The 14,852-nt window shown below is 44.8% G+C and overlaps 1 protein-coding gene across 1 annotated transcript in view; it reads right to left on the bottom strand.

The window, feature by feature from the left end:
- Window positions 1-1,560: 1,560 nt before the first annotated feature.
- KHDRBS1 (KH RNA binding domain containing, signal transduction associated 1) overlaps window positions 1,561-14,852 on the bottom strand; it is a 42,134-nt gene continuing 28,842 nt past the window's right edge. Inside the window, exons 10-11 of the transcript XR_009345041.1 lie at window positions 13,586-13,645; window positions 1,561-2,109 (exon numbers count right to left, since the gene is read on the bottom strand). The gene's annotated coding sequence lies outside the window, so the exon portion shown is untranslated. The remainder of the gene's footprint in view (window positions 2,110-13,585; window positions 13,646-14,852) is intronic.

Below are 14,852 nucleotides of genomic sequence, written 5' to 3'. Positions count from 1 at the left end.
AGGGCTCTCAAAGGAAGATCCCTAGGGCTGCACGCAGTAACCAGAGGAGGAAGGAGGCTGTTATGTGACAGACGTGACAGGTGGACAGGGCTTGGGTAAGAAACACAACCTGGAACAGAGGATGAAGGAAGTTTCAGTGTTAAGCAGCTCTGGACTCGGGTTCGGTGTTTGACACCCATTTCATTTCTCAGATGCCGCTGAGTGGATAAGTATTATTATCCTACTTTTAGGAGTAAACAGGCCCAGAAAAGTACACACCAAGTGATGAGCTAGGATTTGAACGTAGGATTTGGCTTGAGCTCTGCGAGCTTTCCTGTTAATTCTGTGGCTCCCAAGTAGCTATCCCGGCATCTGGGGGTGGAGGTGTGGCTGCCTGGGAAACTGCTGCTGGCTTTCCAGATAGCACCCCCAGGGCTCTGCGCTGCCGTTTATCATTCAGATGCCATCTGGATCCCGAAGTCCCTGTGCCACACTCCTCCCTGCCTGCAGACCTGAAGCAAGTCCTCAGACCCTAGATAAGGGAACTCGGAGCCATAAGGGGAGGCCTAAGAGACCATGAAGCCAAGGAAGTTGCAGCCTCGGTGGCCAGCTCTGGACCAGGACTGTCACTGCAAACAAGTTCACATGCATCTCAGTTTGCCTGGGACTCTCCTGGTTTGGGTACAGGAACCTTCTCTGTCTGGGGGTGAACCTGGATAAGGTTTGTCACCATATACAAGTTTCTCACACAAATGCTTTCCTGTTTCAACTTGCGGTGGTGAGAGATACAAACAGGTGAAAAAGCGGGACTATGAAGTCTGATATTTTCTTCTTTTAGCCTTATACAAGTTATTTATCCTCTGGAGCTTCCGTTTCCTCATCTCTCAAGTATCAAGGATTGGAGGATTAAGTGAAATTGTGCATATACTCGCCTGACAGAATGCCTGGTACTTACTAAGCACTTAATAAATTATTAGCTATTATTTATAATAATGAATAATGAAGAGAAAAATGGGCTCAGGTGTTTAATAACTTGCCCAGAGTAAATCAGCTGATTTCAACATCCTTCTCCTGCTAAGAATGCATCCAAGCTCATTAGACTGCCTGGGGAACTGTTAAAGCACAGACAGTCTCTCTCTCTTCCCAAACTCAGCCCTTCTCCTGGTCCCCTTGTTGGGAAAAATGACCAGAAGAGTTATTTTATTAAAGGAAGAGTATAATATCAGACAACCTCTCAGGAAGCTCAGTATGAAACCAGCCTGGACAGAGGCCGCAGGAAACTGGAAGTCGATCAAAGGCTGACTTTCTAGTCCTTCGAGAGGACATGTTAGGACAACTAGCTAGCTCAGTGTAGTTGGAAGAAGAGTAGGAGCTAGACAAGGGGCCTTTGTCTCTCTCCCAAAGGTGACAGAAGCTACCAGAGTGGGACCATTCTTCACTTGACCAAATCTTTTATTTAACTCCTTAGTGCCAGGTGTTTTTTTGGGGAAGGGATATAGCACAGAGGTGAAGTCGGAAAGCCCTACCCTTCAAGAGCGTTTTGGACAAGGTTAGTCATCAAAAATGAAGAGAAAAATAGGCTCAGAGGTTAAATAACTTGTTCAAAGTAAATAAACCTTCTCACTTGACTTTCCTCTACCTTTACCAGGGGTGACAACCAGCGTTGTCCTGGGAGAACTCTGGAGGTGCCCAAGGGCTGCTGGGCTGGTACCCACGGCACAGGTGTGGTTATTCCTGCGGGAAGGGCGGGAAGTAAGAAGTGTGTTCCAGCCGGTTCTGCTGGAGGCTTGGGGGAAGCAGGCAAAATGGGAGTGACACAGTGGGAGATGCAGGTTTATTCAGATCTAGGAGGCTGTGCTTGGGTACTATTAGTCCCCTTCAACTCTTTAAAGTCCTCAGCAGGTTAAATTGTTAGCATCACAGCTCCCTGCAGCCCTGAGGACTCCATTGTGGGCCTAGAGACTCTCTTAGGGGATCCTGGCTGGCTTTCTGTGTGCAAATCAGACAGATCAAGAGGTGGAGTGGGAAAAGACTGTTGATCTCTCCTGGGTGTCTCTGTGCTCAGCAAATGCCCTCAGGCCAGCCTTGACACAGCAGGCAGCTCTCCTGGTTTCCGGAGTCCTCTGATCACTGCAAAGACACAGGTAGAAAATTAGACACAAAGCTACCCTATTGGGGGGCTTCCTAGCCTCCCATTTGGCCAGGGTGTCCCCCCTTTATCATCTCCCCATCCCACAGCACAACTCTAGTTATCTCATTCTGTACAGGTTTCTAGGCGCACAGATGGGTAGGCAAAAGACGTCCACAGCCTAAGAGCGGTCTTTTTTTGCTATTGGTCGGGCAACGAGAATGGATTCTCACTTCATATACCTCCCATCTTTAGCCATGCCTAAGCTGAGTGATCCAGAGCAGAATCAACAAAGCCACTGAGGCCTTTAGCTATACATGCTTTGGGGCCTCCGGCTGTATGAAAGGGAAAATGATTTCTGTCCTCTCAAGAGATGTGAAAAGATAAAGAGCTTTAGAGGGGCGCCTGGGTGGCTCAGTTGGTTAAGCATCTACCTTTGACTCAGGTCATGGTCCAAGGGGTCCTGGGATTGAGCCCCGCACTGGGCTCCCTGCTCAGCAGGTTGTTTGCTTTTCCCTCTCTCTCTGCCCCCCAACCCCACCACTTGTGCTCTCTCTCTAAAGTAAATAAATAAAATCTTTATTTTGCTCTCAATTTATTTTTTTTTTCTTTTTTATAAATAAATTAAATCTTTAAAGAAAAAAAGCCTTTGGAGGAAAGCGAATGAGGAAAAACTCATCGTCTTAAAGCTATTAATAGCACCTCAATCCTAGGCTTGGGGCAGGGGGCAGCTCCTCTGGCCTTCTGAGGGGTTCGTCCCAGCCCTAAATACTCAGGGTTATCTGCAGGAGACACACATGTGACGCCTGGAGCACATGCCGAAGTCTGTGGCAGTTCTCCCATTCTTGTAAAACATGGCACCCCCATTCTGCCAGCTGTTCCAGCCAGTAATGTGGAGCCCTCCTTGCTCATGCCCTCTTCTCCCACATCTAATCAGGCACCAAATTATGTTTGTCATAGCTCTGAAAAGTCCTCAGATCCATTCACTTCTCTGCTTACTACAGGTCTTCCTCATTTCTTGTCTGGACTAACACAAAGTTTGCTAACAGGTCCTCATAATCCATAATCTATTTTCCACTCAGGAGCAAGTGAAGTTTAAATTTAATCATGTTGTTCCCTCCACCTTACTCCTGGATTCAGTGGTCTTCAGTATTGACCTCAGAATAAGGTCCAGGCTCCTACCTCACCTTGAACCTGCCTCAGTCCCACCTTCTGCCTAGAACATGCTTTGTGTCCTTGCCCCAGACCATCTCAAACACTCTGTGTCTAGCTAACTCTTCCTTTAGATGTCAACTTAAACATCATTTCCTCAAAGAGAACCCCTGGGTTAGGCTGGGCTGCCTGGTGTCTGACCTCACAGTACTCTGTTCCTTTCTTTCATAGCACTTAACACAACTGAAATGATATCTGTTATTTATGAGACTAACATCTGTTTAGTGTCTGTTTCCTCAAATACAAGCTCCGTGAAGTCAAGGACCAATTTTACCTTATTTGCCACTGAATCTCCAGTGTCTAGCACACAGTCGGTGTTCTGATATGTATTAGTCAATGTGCTTAATAAAACGGGCGCCTGGCTCGCTCAGTTGTTTGAGCAGCTGATTCTTGATTTTTGTCTCAGGTCATGACCTCAAGGTCATGGGACAGAGCCCAGTGTCAGGCTCTGTGCTCAATGGGGAGTCTGCTCCTCTGCCCCTCCCCCTGCTCACACTCTGTCTCTTGCAAATAAATGAATCTAAAAAAATAAAATGAATGAAAGGAAGCATTTACACTGACCTCTGCAGAGAAGCTTAGGATGAATCCTATCAGAGCATAGGTATTTCTTTCTCAAAGGCAGATGTGAGTGAGTTTCTGAATTCCAACCTCAGAGAGCCTGAGAGATGGGGAGCACCCGTGCTATACCTAAAGCTGGGCCACGAATGAGAAGCATGAAGGCTGCAGGAGCCAACACCCCCTAGGAGGAATTCACTCCCTCTGAACCCAAACTCTTCTATCTCAAGTTCTCACACCACAGTGTCTGGGAGGAAGAGACTGAGGTGGACTAAGTAGGCTCCAGAGGATGACAAGGGAACAGCTAATTCAGGCATCTTTTTTTTTTTTTTTTAAAGATTTTATTTATTTATTTGACAGAGATCACAAGTAGGCAGAGAGACAGGCAGAGAGAGGAAGGAAAGCAGGCTCCCTGGAGCAGAGAGCACAATGTGGGGCTCAATCCCAGGACCCTGGGATCATGACCTGAGCTGAAGGCAGAGGCTTAACCCACTGAGCCACCCAGGCGCCCCTAATTCAGGCATCTTAATGCAGTTTTAGGAACAGGAGTAGTCTCCCAGTTTCTGGCAAAGTGTTTTACTTAAGTGACTGATCTGGGCTGACAGCCTGGCTGTGCCTCGTACTCTGCCTGGAAACCTCTCAAGTAAGTTGCCTTTTTTCAGGAATCCCCATGTCCTCCCCAGGTTTGCCCTGGAACTGACAAGGCCTCCTTGAAGTGACAAGCTCCCTAGGTCTAGGGGGGAGAAGCACGGGAGAGCTCGTGTTCCTATCCGGAACTCCTACCTGCCCATCTCTTGCCTGAGACAGCAGCCAAAGACACTTACCGCAGCAGTGTATCTCCTGCCGAGAAGCTGCTGCAGTTTGCAGTTAAGAAATGTCAAGAAGCTAAACCCCAGCAACATGGTTATGAAATTCAAGTCCCTTCCAGATAGGAGTCTCTCTCTCCTCTTAGAATAGAGAGCTATGGTTGGCAGAACACTGGCTGAGAGCATGTCCTCAGCCCCAATGCTAGAAGAGGTTACAGAGATATTTAGCCCAGGGTCAGAAAATTGATTTTGTTCATTTTTTTTTAAAAGATTTTATTTATTTATTTGACAGACAGAGATCACGAGTAGGCAGAGAGGCAAGCAGAGAGAGAGGGTTGGGGAGAAGCAGGCTCCCTGCTGAGCATAGAGCCCGATGTGGGGCTCGATCCCAGGACCCTGGGATCATGACCTGAGCCCGAAGGCAGCGTTTTAACCGACTGAGCCACCCAGGCGCCCCTTGTTCATTTTTTTTTTTTTTAAGATTTTATTTGGGGGGGAGGGGAGAACAAGAAAGAGAGAATCTCAAGTGGATTCCCCACCGAGCTTGGAGCCCAATAGGGGGCTTGATCTCATGACCCGAGCTGAAACCAAAAGTAGGATGCCCAACCAACTGAGCTACCCAGGTGCCCCAGAAAATTGACTTTAGAGGTCAGTGAATTTATCTGGTCATTACCCCTAAAAAGGTTTGGTCTGCTGCCTGAAGGCAGCCTCCTTGGAAGCCCAGGGAGCAATCAGACCAGGACAGGACTAGCGTGCAGTGCTTACCACTGGCTTTTGCTCCTAAGGGGCCTACAAGGGCTGGCTCAGGGAACAAAAGAACAAGTAGTTAGGCGGGGCAGTGCACTTCCTTCCCTTCCCCCCAACAGCTGCTGTCTCAGACAGCTGTATCCAGCCTGTCTGCTCAGGCTATTAAATATTCATCAGGTGCTTGCTAGCTTTAAACATGCTAGCTTTAATAGTAATGACTATTAATCCAGAGAGCAAGAGGCACATGAAGGTTCTGGAGAGAGAAAGGGAGGGCTCATAAGCATCTCTTTCTCTTAATTTCAGGAATGTGAAAACGCAGAAAGGGGTACCCATCCTGTGCACCAAAGCTGGGAACTACTTTCAGTGTAAGCTGATCTTCTGGTGGCCACTGTAAGTAGAGAGAAGAGACCAGGAGGCAGTTAAGGGAGGGTGGAGACTTGGGTCTGAACTCCTGCTCTTGGGCCCTGTGGTCATCCTAACCAGGACTTGCCAGTTTCCCAGGATAATCCCCGCCTCACAGGGTTGTCTGTGAAATTAAATGGGTCACTGCATCTGCATATAATTCCAGTGGAATTAGCACAGAATTAAGAGCTCAAAATGAAGACAGAGACTTCTGGCATTGAGGGGAAGCCACACCATGTTTAACAATTCCTTAAGAGCAAATTTTCTAGCAGAGGAAACTCCAGGTTCTGGTCTCCAGTGTAGAGGGTGGGTTAAAGGGGCAGGAGGTGAGAAATCTCCCTTAACATATGACAAAGGCCTAAAGTCCCACCCTCAAATAGCCCAAATTTCTGAGAGGAGAGAGGACTATTCTTTCTAAAAAAGGTTAGAACCAAAAGGTCTTCAGGCAAGGGGGGAGCAGAAGGCAGGCAAGGTGCTGGGAGAATATCCCCTCCGCTCTCCCACAGGAGTGGAGCCACTTTATGGAAGGTTCTGCTCTTCTGCTTCTTCCCTCCTTCCCTATCTTGCTCGCACAATGGCAAACACAGGTGTGTCCGAGTCACTCTCATGCTCAAGGCCTTCAATAGCTCCCTTAACTTCAGCGTCAAGTTCAAGTACTTTGCTTAACATTTAGCTTTTCAAAATGGGCACTCACCTCTCTTCCAGCCTCTATTGATAGATTAACATTTACTGGGTGCTTACTACAGGTCAGGCAGAATGTCTTTCATTCAACTGAATTCATTCAATCTTTACATTCTGTCACAATGTTGTGACAGAAATGATAATCTCCCATTTTACAGATGATGAAACAGTCCTGGGGAAGGTAGTAGCTCGCCTAAGGCTCTAAAGATTGTGAAACTAACTCCGGAGGTGGCAGTGTTGACATTAGTCTGTTTAAAGCCATAATAAGATGCTGTGTTAATCTGTCTGCCTGGTGCTTCCTAAACCTTCTCGACAGTTCCCCCAGGCCACTGGTATTAAGTACAGCAACAGGGCACAACCACACACTACTGAACTACTGAAGGCTTACTCTCTCCCATTAGACTGAGTTTTTGGAAGGTGAACATTATGAGCTGACCCATGACCCAGAACAACCAGCAAATGTTCATTGTACTAGCAGTAATATTCCTGCAGAAGGAATACTTCCAGGACAGAGAATGGCTGTACAAGCTCCTTGAAATGGTTCTGGCTGACAGGTAAAATTCCTTCTACACTCTGGCATAATCCTGTAGTTGAGACTGATCACAGACTCTGAAATCAGACTGCCTGAGCTTCGGTCCCGGCTCAGCTACTTAACAGCTGCATGACCTTGGGTAAATTATTTGATTTTCTCGACCTCAGTTTCATCATTGTGTAAAGATGGGACAATAATAGCTACTTTACAAGTGGAGAAGACAGAGAATGGCACATAGTAAAGAATCCGTGTTAGAACTGACAAAACACAGGGGCGCCTGGGTGGCTCAGTGGGTTAAGCCGCTGCCTTCGGCTCAGGTCATGATCTCAGGGTCCTGGGATCGAGTCCCGCATCGGGCTCTCTGCTCAGCAGGGAGCCTGCTTCCTCCTCTCTCTTTCTGCCTGCCTCTCTGCCTACTTGTGATCTCCCTCTGTCAAATAAATAAATAAAATCTTTAAAAAAAAAAAAAAAAAAAAAAAAAAAAGAAAAGAACTGACAAAACACAATAGTAGTTAAAATACGTATTTTTCAGATTTTAACATCCCCCAAATCAGGATGCATTTTACACTTGATATGAAAACAAACTACCGTGTAGGTTTATTGGCAACATTTTTTTTTCTTTGCAGTACTTCATACATCTCATAATAAATGACCTCAGTGCCAATGAAATACGGTGTTATCTTCTGGAAGCAGCATGCTTTTAGCATAGAGAATGGACTCCAGTACACAAAAATGTTGCCAGGGACACCCCACAACTTGCTATGTGACTGTGGTACATTACTTCACCTCTCCTAGGATCAGCTGCCTCCTTTACAAAAACAGGGACACACAGTAGGCATGCAAATTCAGTTCTCTCCTCCCTTAGCCAGGCAGAGCTGCCTATTTTCCCTATGTCTCTTCCTCCTCCTTTTACAAAGTGGGGTCAAGATCAATGAATGGGAAAAGATGGAAGAAAATTTAAATGACTACTTAGCAGTAACACTGTCAGCAAACAGCTGCTTGCATGGGTTCACACAGCACAAAAATCTATCAAGAAAGAGGGAGCCCATGTTCTGCCTCGTGCAATCCAATTCCAGTACAATCTTTGGGCAAAGCCTTGAGGGACATAGACCTTCGGGGTTTGAGACCAGCAGGGAGTACTTCAGTTTCAAAAACATGACCAGAACATCAACTACTACAACCTCTATCCCCCTATTCACACGGTACAGTAGATCTCTGCAAGTATGGACAAGAAGGTTTTTCAGGCCCAACTCTTAGGCTGCTGTTCCTGAAACAAAACACAGTCCAAATCTGTTTCATCCTTAGTGTCTGGAAAGCCCTAGCAGCTGCTGATGCATTCTTACCTTCATTCTTAGCTTGAGGCAGGGGGTGGGAAGTGGTGGGAGTGAAAGCAAGAGGGGACAAACCCTGAGGCTTCTTGAGAAACTATCATATCCCTAGGTAAGAGATGGTGAAGTTGTTCCCTTAGCAGCAATAGTCATTGCCAGGAGCACCCTGGAGATTCCACAGAAATCCTGGAGGGAGATGGAGAGAGGAGCTGACAGTGGGGGAAAAGGCATGTGCAGCTCAGCCTCGAAGCTTCTGAGGAACTGCAGATGGCCAGGCATGGCAGCTAGAACAGCAAGCCTCCTTTCCACTCTCACAGCCTGCAGTGTGAGCACAGGGTAAAGATGTGGTTTGGAGATACTCGTACGTGGGACCAAATCCTAGCCCCATCACTTACCACCAGATGTTAGTGATGCCCAAACAATCCGGTCAGCTATTCCTTATCAGTGAATAGCTGCTACATGCCAGAAATTACATTAATCACTTTTAAGTAATACCTACTTCAAAAGGTAGATCTATACCTCTGTGGTTAATTAGTGTGCCAATATGGATAAAGGCGCCAAGATCATTTAATGGGGAAACAAGTTTTTTTGAAGTTTTTTTTTTTTTTTTTTTTTTGGAGATTTATTTTTTGGGGGTGCCTGGGTGGCTCAGTGGGTTAAAGCCTCTGCCTTCGGCTCAGGTCATGATCCCAGGATGCTGGGATCAAGCCCCACATCAGGCTCTCTGCTCAGCAGGGAGCCTGCTTCTCCCCCTCCCCTCTCTCTGCCTGCCTATCTGCCTACTTGTGATCTCTCTCTGTCAAATAAACAAAAATAAAAATATTTTTTTAAAAAAGATTTATATTTTGGAGGGGGAGAGAGGATGTGTGTGTGTGTGTGTACATGAACGCACGTGAGAGCAGGGGGAGGGGCAGAAGGAGAGAAACTCAAGCAGATTCCCTGCTGAGCATGTAGCCCAACGTGGGGCTCAGTCCCACGACCCCCAGGATTATGATCCAAGCCAAAATACACATTCAGATGTCCAACCAGCTGAGCTACCCAGACACCCCCCAAACAGTCTCTTTTTAATAAATGATGGTGGGACAACTGGATATCCACAGGCAGAAGAATGAATATGAAACTCTGACCTCACACCATATGCAAAAGTTAATGCAAAATGGGTCACAGGCCTAAATTTAAGAATTGAAACAACAGGAGTGTTAGAAGGAGATAGGTATAAATTTTCAGGACCCTGAATGAGACAATGGCTTCTTATCTAAGACAGCAAAAGCACAAGCAACAAAAGAAAATAAACTGGGCTTCATCAAAATGGAATTTTTGTGTCTCGAAGAAAATAAGAAGATAGCCCATGGAATGGAACAAAATACTTGCAAATTATCTGACAAGGGTCTCACACCAGACCATATAAAGAGCTTACAATTTAATAGTAAAAAGACAAATAATTCAATTTGAATTGACAGGAGATTTAAACGAACATTTTTCCACAGAAGATACACAGATAGTGGATCAGGACACTAGTCATCAGGAAAGTGCAAATCAAAAGCACCAAGAGACGCCACTTCACACCCGGTAGGATGGCTACAGTAAACAAAGCAGAACAGCACAGGTGTTGGTGGGGATATGGAGGAATGAGGCTGGTGGGAATGGTGCAGCCTCTACAGGAAGAGTCTGGCAGTCCTCCAACAGCTGAGCACTGAACTGCTGTCTGACCCAGCAGCTCCTCTCCGATTAGGTGCACGTCCAAGAAACCGAAAACTTATGTCCACAAAAACACTTGTACACGAATGCTCCTAACAGTATTTTTCATTACAGCCAAAAAGCAGAAACAACCCAGCAATGTCCATCAGTGGGTGAGTGGACCGAAAAAATGCATATGATGAAACGGTATTTGACAATAAAAGGAATGAAGTACTGACACATGTTACAACATGGATGGAATTTGGAGACGTGACGCCAAGTAACAGAAGAAAGTCGAAAAAGAGCCCATAGGTTGTAGGATTCTATTTATATGAAATGTCCAGAACAGGCAAGTCAACAGAGGTAGAAGAAGATAAGTGGCTGATCAGGGCCAGAGAAGGTAAGGGAACTGGGGGAGATGGCTGAAGTGCATGGGAATTCTTTTCTGGAGGTGAGAAACATGTTCTCAAATAGATGGTGGTGATGATGATATAATTTTATATCTATTAAAAGCCACTGGATTGTATATATATATATATTTTAAGATTTTATTTGAGAGGGAGAGAGTGCATGAGAGCAAGCAAGCACAAGCCGGGGGGTAGGGATGAAGGGAGAGGGCAGAAGGAGAAGGAGAAACAAACTCACTGCTCAGGAGGGAGCCTGAGAATGTGGGGCTCAATCCAAAGACCCCAGGATCATGACCTGAGCCAAAGGCAGACACTTAACCAACCGAGCCACCCAGGCGCTCCTGAATTGTATACTTTAAAATGGGTGAATCGTATGGTTATGATTGTATCTCAGTATTTTTTTTTTTTTTAAGATTTTATTTATTTGACAGACAGAGATCACAAGTAGGCAGAGAGGCAGGCAGAGAGAGAGCCGGGAAGCAGCCTCCCCGCAGCAGAGAGCCTGATGCGGGGCTTGATCCCAGGACCCTGAGATCATGACCTGAGCCGAAGGCAGAGGCTTAACCCACTGAGCCACCCAGGTGCCCCCTAATGTGTCATTTAATCTGTAGTAACAGAAGCTAACAAGAGGCTGCAGGCTGTTAGGCTGCATACGGGCAGCATTTGGCTTGCTACAGAGGTTTTACAGAGACTAATACTAATCAGAGCATACACGAAACAACCGCTGGCATGTAAAATCCAAATTTCTAGTTTTTCTGGAAAATCAGATCTAGCAAATCCAACAAAAAAAATTTCTGGAGCTGGAAAAGAAACATGACTGAAAATGAGGACTTCAAATGCTTGACACGATCCAAGGTAGAACCACTTCAAGTTACTGGAGTGACTCATTTAAAATGCGGGATAACTTCTAATACTTGGAGCTGTCTTAAATGAGATGGGTTGATGGGTTGCTTTTGGAAGTAATACGTTTCCTATCACTAGTGCCAAATACTGATGCGTGCCACAACAAGGATGATCCTTGAAAACTTTATGCAAAGTGAGAGAAGCCTATCACAAAAGGCACATATTATACAACTCTATAGAAACAGAAAGGTTAGTGGTTGCCAGGGGCTGGGGAGAGAAGGGAATTGGGAGTGACTGCTAACAGGTATGGGATTTCTTTTTGGGGTAGTGGGAATTTTCTGGAATTAAATAGTGATGATGGTTGCTCAGCACTGTGAATATTCTAAAAGTCACCAAACTGTACACTTTAAGACAGTTAAAAAGGTAAATTTTAAGAATTTTGTATTAATTAAGAGAAAAGGTAGAGAAGACCAAATGAGATCGTCCTTATTAGCTACTTAGGATAGTATCACAGTAATGTTAGCTACTATTATCAACTTCATTTGATGATAAAGAAATGAAGCCCAGAGAGGGATTAAGGGTTTGGTTCTGTCAAAACAAAGACCAAGGCTATGATGAGGCAGAGTCAGGACAGGTCTCCAGTCTTGGCTCTAAAGCTTACAGGACTGTAATAAACATTCATTGGTAGTGACAGAACCCCATAGAAAATACTGGGACCAACTGACTAAGCTCCACATTCATAAAAGGCAGACCACTGGCAGACCTGGGTCTGCCAACAATAAAACCTGTTTTTCCAGGTGCAAATTACAGGCCGAGTGAAGAAAGAAGCATCCCCCAAATTCTGCTCTTCAGACTACCCTAGAAGAGTTGGAACTAATTCTCTGCATTCAGGGACTTTCCTCTAAAATTGCTTTGCCATTCATGTAATCCATATCAAACCTAGGACTTCCGTGCTCAATACACACGGTCCTCTTTAAAGTCTCCACATCTGAGAGGCTCCTGGGAGAGGCAGGTTGGGAGGACACCATCTTCAAGAAGGGAAATTTTACCGATAAAGGTTGCCTGTGCCTTTGACCTCTCCCTAGTTTGGTCTTTTCCTTTTGGTGTTCTCCTAACTGTAACAACTCACCCAGGGGCAGAGGGAAAGATCATCCAGTCAGTTCCTGGGTGGTTTCAATCAGCAGCCCCCACCTAACCAAATCAGGGGGCTTCTTAGAGAAGGAACACTAATATTTACTATTTATAGGACACCGAATTGGTTGGCCTTATATATAGTAAAACTCGTTCAGTCTGCTGACCACTGTAAGGTGTACATTATCACTATCTTCCTTCCTAGACGTGGAAATAAGTGGTTTTAGGTCACTAAACAAAGAAAAGTTGTCGATTCAATTCTTAGGTCTCATGCCCTCTCTACTATGCCCCACTATCCCTTTCAGAGTGTCTCCTAAGGGTGAGAAATACCCCTTCCTTAGATTAAAACTGATATAACGTGGATAGTAAAAGTGTTAGGTTCTGACTACAAACCTGGGCTCAATTACTAGCCAACTATACTAATTATGTGACCCCAGGAAGTTACTTAACCTCATTTAAGTCTCAGTCACTTCTGTAATACACACATAATACTGGACAATTGTTGTCTGTCTGTCCAGTATCCATTCCCTTTTCCTAATAATACCCTGACTTCCTTTGGAGGAATTAGTTTTTTCTTAACACATCCTGGTAAAGTATGAACATGTGACTTAAGCTAATACAGTCTGACATTCCCTCCCTCGAACTTGAATCTCAAGGGAAAAAGAAAGCAAACGGCTAGAACTCACTCATTCTAGCAACAACACCTAAACAGCTAGTCCTGGCTCCAAGAACATTCCTGTGGTCTATCACTGCTGTCCCAGTTCTCTGCAGCCAATCTGGTTCCCATGCCAGATTTTTCCAGCCTTCACACTAAATCTCCAAGTCCTTAACATCATTCTAATAAATTCCTTTTTATTTACATCAACCGGTCACTTTGCTACTTACAACCAGTGAACGTCAAATGAAACACTGTTCCATTAGGTTATTGACAGGATAGGGTAGGATTCAACAGATGGAAGTTGACACTACAATCATCACAAGTAAATTCAATATGGACTGTAAACCAACATATGAACACAACCGTGTTGTAAATATGGTAGAGATGACAGGCAAGAAAGACCTGCCCACGGATTATGTTCCAGGCCACCTCCTGGCAAAACTATTTCATAGTTAGGATAAAAGTCCCACATCCTCAGTAGAAAGCTACCTTAACATACCTGACATGGGTCTTCATTACCCATTCTACTCCAGGAAATGCCTCAGGAGTTTTCAATCACCTGAAAACGGAGAAGTAAGAGATCAGCCTTTTGAAGAGGAAGTTCTAAAGACATACAAAATAAAAGATAGAGATCCTGCATGCAGTTTACACATTACAGGAGAGAAACATGCAACTTTAAAGAAATTTTAAGTAACATTTCATTGTGAATATCAATATGGGGACCTATAGGGCTCATCCTTGTACATTTTTAAATAGCTGAGCAGAAAGCTTGACTTTGGGGAGCAGCAGGTCTAATCTACAGTCATTGAAATTTTACAATGTGTCATTTAAGATGTCAGACTTTGTGCCCAGGTTACATTACAGTTCACTTGTGATGGGCAGGATTATTAAGAGTTATGGCTAATTTATGCGGCAGCATATGGTTTTTCTTTTTACAGCTATTTTTATTAAACAAGTTTTGCAAAGTTTTAACATTAAAATTAACAGCTAAAGAATTGTTTATGCAAGTTGCTGTCACAGTTTATGTAAAAGAGAAATATGTGCTATTAAAATCAGACATTTAGGTTACCTTTGGTTTTTTGCGATGCATGTTAGCTTTACACATCCTGATTCTCTTGCGATAATTTTCCTTTAAAAAGGGGGGTATAGAGTGATCTCTTTTCATCAAAACAAGACATAATGCCCTGAAAGCTGACTTCAAACCATGGTTGAAAATTCAGTTATTTACACTTTATCACAATCTACAAATACATTTTTTTGTTGGTGTGTTTTAAAAAAGAAAAAAAATGTCCATCATGCACTGCTGCAGGCAGCTTGGCACTTCCATACAAGAGGATTTTTCACCCCCGAGCAGTTTAGGTGGCTCCTTTAGGGAAGGCACGAGAACCCTGAGAATTAACAGAGGAGTGGAAACGGGGCCAACCAATTCCATCATTTCCTCTCTTGGTCTCTAAGGAGGGAGTTCAGAGCCAGCCGATCATGCCAGATCCTGCCCCAGCCCAGCTGATTTGTTAACAGCATTTCTGGGATCAGAAGGGAAACCCATAAGGGCACCCAGGGTTTGCAGAATTGCCGTATCTAAAGGCAGGTGCTATCCCTTTCCAAGCTCGAGGAGATTATTTGGTGTCACGCTTAGGGCCACCTAGGGGCTCTACAGAGGTGCAGATGGGGTGGCTGGCACTTTAAACACTGAGGCCTATGTATGGAAACCAATCCAAGTTTCGGCTTAGTTGGGTTTTTCTCTCCAGCAATTAGAGCTTGTGATA

Source organism: Mustela lutreola, chromosome 10 (assembly GCF_030435805.1).
Source record: "Mustela lutreola isolate mMusLut2 chromosome 10, mMusLut2.pri, whole genome shotgun sequence".
Classification (NCBI taxonomy): domain Eukaryota; kingdom Metazoa; phylum Chordata; class Mammalia; order Carnivora; family Mustelidae; genus Mustela; species Mustela lutreola.
The sequence above is the reverse complement of the archived record's forward strand: the minus strand, read 5'-3'. Positions and strand labels throughout refer to the sequence as shown.